The following is a 7,966-nucleotide window of genomic DNA, read 5'->3' as shown; positions in this document are numbered from 1 at the left end:
TAAAAAGAGACAAGCACAATTTCTCCTTCTCATCGAGCCCACATCCATTTGGCCTGTATGCCTGCGTGGGTATCGCATACATACTTTACTGATTAATTTTCAATTAACAGCCTCAAATCTTTCTGCCTGAGCAGTGGTAGAAAATTTCTTTGTGCATGTATCAGCATGAAAAATAGGACTGAATTAGCATCTGCTTAAGTCCTGGTATGCAATTAGAATGGAAACCGCTGCCCAGGGGCTGGGGTAGGCAGGAAAATCCTTCAGGATGAAATAACCCCGCAGCAGAAGCTGCTCTGCGTGCCTGACGAGCGCTGTGCCCAGAGCTGCGTCGCTTCGTGGCACCGCTGGGACTCTGCGCTGGTCAGGGGCTGGCATTGCCTCCTGCAAAGCCAACAACAACAGCAATGCCCCTGCCTTGGTTGAAATAATGTTGCCTCAAACCCAGTGAAAATTTGCAAGAAAAAGAATTAATTATTCACTGAGCTCTAAAGATAATAGAGATAAAAATTAAGCTCGAATTTTGAGACAGAAAATAGTTCCTCTCCTGTTCAAATATAAATTAGGAGTGCACATAAATGCTACACGACTCAAAATTCATTTTAATTTCTAAGCAGGCATACAATATTCATAGCTACATAAGTGATTTCGTGTTTCACCCCGGGATGGCTGCGCTCGCGCTGTTGGTAAATAGCGGCTGGCGTGAGCCGCCCGCACCCAGGGGAGCGCGGCGCAACCTCCTCGGACGGGAGGCTTCCTGAAAAGAATCCGTTCCTCAGAGGGATTTGTGGTTCAGGGGTCTCTTTCCAGAGCCAGACCATTCAAGAGAAGGTGAAGAAAGAAAAGCCATGTGGTGCCAGCCCGTGGTGCTGGGGCTGCGCCCTCCCAAACCCTGCAGAGCCGGGGTCGGAGCTGGCTCCAGACCCTTGCAGACCAACACGTGCGGTGCCAACAACGTCCATAAAGTTGCTGGGACGATCTGGGGGAGGGCGTGCTGATTGCAGGGGTTAATTAAAAAGCAGGGAGGAAAACCCACAGGGGTGAGCTGATGCAGAGCCGTGCACAGGGAGGTGCCAGCCCTGTGACGCCCGACGTGCTCGCCCTAACAGCTCATGTCACCGCTGCTGACACCCAGGCACGATGGCTATGGCAAAGCAGTGAGAATGAGCAGCACCCTTATAAATACTATATATATATAATATATATGATATATATATATCTATTATCAGCACGTTAATATTATTATTAAATGTATTATTATTTTACAGCTGCTGCCACCTGATGCTTCCCACAGCAGCCCCGAGCAGGACCGGAGAGGAGCTTGGCCGAGCAGCACTGGGGCCGTGCAGGACTGGGGGCACTGGGCGTGCTGGGAGCACTGGGAGCTCCCTCCTCACCTGCTGGGTGCATCCTGCTGGTGTTAAAAAACCCCAGGGCGGCTGCACCAGGCTGGTTGGGACCCATGGGTTTGGCCGTTTGCAGCACCAGTGTGAGCCCCCCTGGGATGCTCCTCTGCGGGGGATGCCAGCGGGCACCAAAGCGATCTGTCTGTGGAGCAGCAGAAAAACAAGAGAACAAAACAGTCTGCATTTTTGCCACGTATTTTTATAAGTGTCGTGCTGGGAGAAAATAAATGTGTGTAGAACAAATTAGTTTGTCGTGAAGAAGCTTGCTGCTGAAATGTTAAGATGGAGATAACACCAGGAAAGCTTTTGAAACCAAATGCCCAGCTGCACTGACAAGGCGATTTTGGTAAATGCTGTTCAGAACAATTTAAACAATTAATTTTAGCATTTAATGGGCACTTGCGCTATCTGCTGTAGCAGAAGTGAGTACGTGTCTTTCATTACCTGCCACATTTTCCCTACTCCTCATCGTCTCGCTGCCATTCCCTGTGGGCAAAACAAGGTGTATGTTAATTGAAATTGCAGCACAGCTGCAAAAAAAGGGGGGAAAAAAGGTGGGATTTCAGGTTTTTGTTGACCCTGTTTTCCACAGGGAGAATGTGATACCCAACTGTTTACAAGCAGAAAGCTGTCAAGGGATACCAAGGCTATTTGAGAACGAAAACAAACAAACTGCAGTCGTGTGTTATGCAAACCGCGCTGGAAAGTGAAACCAGTTCGTTTTTTCCTGTTAATCAGTGCAAATTGGCCCCTTCTCCATGAAGAGAACAAGAAGGCAGCTCTCAGAGCTCAGCCGTGGGACAGCCCACGAGGGCAGGAAAACGCCTCGTTGTGCAATTTCCCCCTTGCTGCCCGATGGCTGCACGGGACGCGGGTCTGGTGCCGCAGCCCCATCCTGCTGTCCCCTGCGTCCCAGCCCCGAGCGTGCTGAGTTCTGGCAGCTGCCAGCAGCAAAGCCCAGAGCACTTTAGCACCTCTGCAGCACCAAGGGATGGTAGAAGCGGGTGCAAACCCAGCACTGGTGCTGTGCAGCGCCCCAAAGGGGGGATCCGGGACCCTCGAGCCAGCAATTTGGCAGCCGTCACCATCCTGCCCTTCTTCTCCCTGCCTTGGCCCCCTGCATGCATGGGTACCAGCAGACGTGACCCTGCACGTGGCGATGATGCTTGGGGCTGGAGCAGCTTTGGGCACCTCCTGCAGGTGCCCAGAGGAGATCTGGGGCGGGGAGATGTTCCTCTGGCACTGGCTGCTCGGTGCTCGCATGCAGCCACTGCTCCGGCTGCGGTGCAGGGCTCACGCTGCTGCTCGTCCCTGCTGCACCGTCCCCGGTCGCTGCTGTCCCTGCCTGCCGCCGCCGCCGGGACTCGCTCTCCGTAGATGGCAGCATCAGCCCGCGCTCCGCACGCCCGCCGCACGCAATGAAACGCCGGAGCAAACGCTACGGGTCGCCCGGTGTGGGCAAGGAACAACCGAGCTGCGACATGGGCGCTGCACAACGGCTCCTGGAGCTGGGCAGGGGGAGGCCTCGGGGGGGCTTGGGGAGGAGGAGGGTGGCGGAGGGAGGAAGAAAGCCAAGTTTCAGCTGTGTGCAGTGCAATTGCTTTAATTCCCTTCTTCGGTAATGAGGGGCAGGCTCGGGAGTCCTTTTGCTCCTGCATTTGCTCGCTATCAAGATAGCATGCCTCCTTGATTTGAAAATGATTATTTCTCTTAGCAAACCCTCCTGCTGCCACTTTTTCTATTAATCTCCCTCTGCCTCTTTAGAGAAAAGAGAATTACAGAGGCTGCTCGGGGGCCCGCTTCTCATCTGTCCTTGAACCTGGCAGCAACCCGGTGTTACCAGAATTGAGCAAACGTCAATGAACGGGATTTCTACAAATATTCTTTCAAATATAAAAGCAGATTTTCATCTGGCAGCCCTCGCAGCTCCGTTGTGCTCATGTCCCAGGAACACTTCAGCATTTGCCCTGTGCAAGCTGAAAAGCAGAAGATATTGCTTACGCTTCTACTGTCTCAGAAACAAACTATTATTTTCACTGAAAATACTCAGACACAAGGCTAACTGGTGACTACTTTCAGAGGCGGCGGGGTGCAGACAGCAGAGTCCTCCACGGCTGTCCCAGCTCCATCCCCTGACGTTCAGAGCAGTTCAGGATCCTTGGGGTCGGCTCTGGCTTGCAGGGTGAACCTCAGGCGCCCTCATCACCGTGCCGCTGGCTTCAGCCTCCGCAACAGCCTTAGAAGATGGAGCGCTTTGGCAATTCAGACAAGAGAAGCATCCGGAATTTGGGATACGGGTTTAGAGCCCCTATTACTTTCTGCTGAACGTTTAGGAGAGCCTAATCCAATTGGCCATATGGTCCTGGGCTCCCTCCAATCTAATTCCCCATCCCTTGGGCATATTAAAGGGAAAAGGGGAGGGGGGGGTAGGGAATTGAAAAAATGTAAATCACATTTTAATAGACTCATAAAAATACACACAGTGATGACCGAGAAAACTTATCAGATTTTATGGGCATGCGGGTTGCTTGACAGAATATGGAAATGCCACTCAAATGGCAAAGCTCCCCTCGCAGAAAACTTCACCACGTAGTAATCCAATTTATACCGCTTGCTAGACAGAGCCGCCAGAGCAATTCCAGCCGTCCGCATCACTGTCACCTTCACTTCCCGCGCGTGCCACTCAGGGAGCACTGTGAGCTGGCGTGTCGGCACGGCGTGCCGTGGCCCCTCGGCGCCCACCGGGACCGGGACCGGGGGAATCGGCACAGGGAGCACGGAGCCCGCGTGGTCCCTGGGGATGCAAAGCACCGGGGGCTGCTCCTGATGGGGTTCAGCTCCGCTCCTCGGAGAGATGCAGCCCCTTGTTGGGATGCTCTCCACACCATTGCGCTTTGTGGGATGGGAATATGGGCTGGGTGTCAAAGTGGGTGGCTCACCTCTCCTCGGGCAGCCCATGCACGTAACAATTGCCCCAAAGAGTATGGGATTCAACCCAAAATCAGCCTGCAGGGGTATCTGGCAAATGCTTTGAGACATCTTCCCCAGTTTCTCCTGGCTGCGCATCTGTAGAGTATTGTTATTTACAGTCACCCAGCCAGCGACTGCTGCTGGGAACAAAGGAGATGTTTGAAGCTTTGACAGAGACGATTGCAGAGCAGCAAATAGGTGCTGTGCAGGTGAGTTCGTGAAGTTCACTCCTCTAATTGCTCTGTAATTATTTCGCCTCACAGTGGCATTGTCTCTCAAGCCTGTTTTGCTTGAACACGCCTGCAAAGAGCTATTTTGTTGGAAGAATTTAATATTTGCCATTATGTTGTCCAGCACAGTCCAGCTCTGGGTACTTACCACCAATTATCCGTCTGCTATAAAGCTAATGTTGACACAGAGGTCCTCGATGCATTGACTCTGGGAATGTGCCAGGAAGGCTGGTTTCAAGAATAATTAGTGGGCACGGATATACGTGTAAGATGCCCTTGAACTGATGGACTGCCTTTATTCACTGGGATGTGATCAATTCTGAGGTTTTTCTTTTAGACAAACCCTCGAATGTAATTCCATTCTGTACAGTAAGGATTTCTTGTCTGAAATTCACTTTGCATCAACACAGCCCTGTCTGAGCCCCACTATTAGCTATTCTTTCCTGTCATCCGAGAGTCTTAAAGCACTTTACATGGATTAACTAATTAGCTCTCTTCATAACCCGGGCTTTAAGTTAATTTTCCCATGTGCATTATAAGGACAACATCAGCGAACAAATCACGCTTCCACCAGCGTTTTTCACCTATCACTGCCGCACCTAACACAGAAGTGGCTGAGATTAGAGGGAAAGGAGCACAAATGGGTCTCGCATTTCCTCCTCCCTGCAGTGCTGGGATGCCCTGGGACCAGCCAGAGCAGGAGCAGGGCTGCAGGAGCCCCAAACCTCAGCTCCCCTCCGCCCACAAGAAACAGGGGAGCTGCTGAGCAATGGGCATGGGAAGCACAACGGCCCTGAGGTGCTGGGGTCTCTGGGGCCGGCATCCTGCCTGGCTCTGGAGACACATCCAGGCGCTGCGAGATCCCGGTTCTTACAGTAAAGCAGATGTTTACGTGCATGGGAGGCTGACATTAAATCCATGCAGACACAAATCCCGGTGGGTGCGTTTCCTCCTGCCCATGTTCACTTGTCTGGGGCTGCAGCGGCACTGCACGCCAACCGGGGAGCTGGCACGACCACAAGTGGGGAAAGGGGAGCAGCAAATCAGGCACAGATCCGCTGTGCAAAGCAGCTGACAAAAGAGCAGTGGGGAGAAAACAAGAGCAGTATGAGAAGTGAGGGGAGAGGAGGGCAGGGAGGAGGATCCACTGGGATGCCAGCGAAAGGGCTGCTCTGCTGTGAGGGCACGGATCTGAAAATAAAGTGATGCTGGCCAGCATGGAGGGGCTTGCCAGGGTGAGGTTTATTTAAATTGCAGCTTTAGAAGCTTTTAAATGCTCCCCTGTGACCCTGTGGCTCCCACCCACCCAGCGCAGGGCGACACAGCTCAGGCAGCCCCTGGACAGCTCCACCGCGATTCCCCCAGCGCTCAGCTGGGCGCCCTGCGCGGAGCTCTCCTGCTGGGCTGCAGCACCAAAACCCAGCTCGGAGCTACGTTTTGGAGCCGGGAGGCTGAGTGGGTGAAACCTCCGCTGGAACGGGTGAGAAATGACAATTCGGAGAACACATTTGAATGATAAAACTTACAAAAAGGATGCCACGCTCTCTCGAATTCGGCAGTTTTAAGAGAGATTGCTACAGGCTTTTACACTTCTATTCAGACCCACCGATTTCACCACCGTCATTATGCTCTGTAGGATATTTCCTCAAGGCTGTGAATGGAGCAGAATTACTCGGCAGAAGTCGGACAGTGCTGCCTTTTTGCTCTGGACGTGGGGGCTCAGGAAAGCCCAGTGTTTGGGACCCTGCCTCACCAGTTCACCCCTTGCCTCCTCCTCCTCACCCTGCCCTTCCTTCTTCCCCAGCAGACATCTGCTAAAGCCTCCGTCCCCTGAGCCTCCCCACGACCAGGAAAGGCATGGTCCTGTCAACATGGCACTGAATTGGACATCAGGAAACCTATTTCTTTCTGAATTACCCCATTTAGAAATACCAGCTTGCCTTCCACAACAGCACCAACGTCTGTCGCTCGGGACGGCAGGGAAAGGAGCTTCATTTATTATTCACGTGTGCTGGGAGCCAGACAGCAAGTACAGCACCGAGCCTCCAGCACACCCTGTCTGTCTGGTCACGACTTTCCGTGCCAAAATGTGGACTGGGACGAGCTGGCTGGAAGTGTTTGAGGGCAGCTCGGAGCGCTGGGTGCCCGGTCTGCAGCGCCCTGTGGTGCCTTGAGGCTTCTCCGACGTCTCCCAGCCTCGCATCCCCACTTCCCAACAGGGATTTTCGCTCTGCTCCTGCCCTGTTTGCCAGCACCACGCTGCTTCCACACCGCCCAGGCAGGACAGGAGGGTGCCCATGGGTGCTGGATGTCCCTGCCCAGTGCCACCTCTTCTCCAGGCCCCCCCTGCCCACCTCGCTGGTGCTCTGCCTGCTCACAGGCCAGGCCATGCAGGAGCAGTTCTGCTCCTCAGGCACTTGCCCACAGCTCCCCTCGGCACCACACAGCCGGCCCCCGCCACAGATGTTTGCCTACGAGCGGTTTTTCAGGGTGGAATGAATTATACACAAGGTGCTTAATTTCAGCGCTTCCCTCTGCCGGTGGCTGATGGAGGGTGACGGGGGGTCCCTAAGGAGCCCAGGCAGCACCAGGGCATCGCGCCACCTCCTTGTGCTGAGCAGAGAGCTGGAGGCAGAGGAGCTGGAGGGGAAAATGTCCCCTTAGAGCAGGGAAGAGGTCGCCAGGCTGGAATAAAACCCATCTGTCCTTCAGCGACATGGGCACGGACGTGGGCACGGCACCTCAGCTGGGCTGCAGGCGGCAAGGTGTGCGTAGCACCGGGGACATTTGGGTTCAGGCTCGTTGGGGGACCTTGGCTCAGCAGACCCAGCCTTTTCCCAGGAAGGTGAGCGAGGCTCTGTCCTTCCTGCCCCCCCTGCTTGTTTTTTCTGCGCATTTCAGCGGCAGAAGCCTGTTTCCAAAAGGAGTGCCCTAAGGACACCGGCTGTTTTCTGAACCGGCCTGATCCAAACCAGCTGACACCACAGGCACTTTCCATCAGCTCCACTGAGCCTCACGCTGCTGGGGAAGCAAGAAGCAACATCACGAATCGTCTGTGTCCAGGAGATGTGCAGGAAACCATCCTCTCTGCGGGCTGGAGCTGTCACAGCTTCTGACAGTCCCCGAGTCAGGGACACCGCACTGACACGGGGGGTGCTTGGTTTCAAGGAGAGGCGTGAAAGACAAAAGGATAGAGAAAACAGTCAAAACGCTGCACTGCAGGGTTGTGGGGAAGTGTGTGGGGCCAGGGGCTGCCGACCTCCCTGGGAAGTTCTTTGTGGCCTGTGAGGTCCCTGAAATCAGGGACTCCACTCGTGTGATCACACTGCTCCCGCAAAAGCCCCACTGCAAATTCACGGGCTG

Source organism: Anser cygnoides, chromosome 24 (assembly GCF_040182565.1).
Source record: "Anser cygnoides isolate HZ-2024a breed goose chromosome 24, Taihu_goose_T2T_genome, whole genome shotgun sequence".
Lineage (NCBI taxonomy): Eukaryota > Metazoa > Chordata > Aves > Anseriformes > Anatidae > Anser > Anser cygnoides.
The sequence above is the reverse complement of the archived record's forward strand: the minus strand, read 5'-3'. Positions refer to the sequence as shown.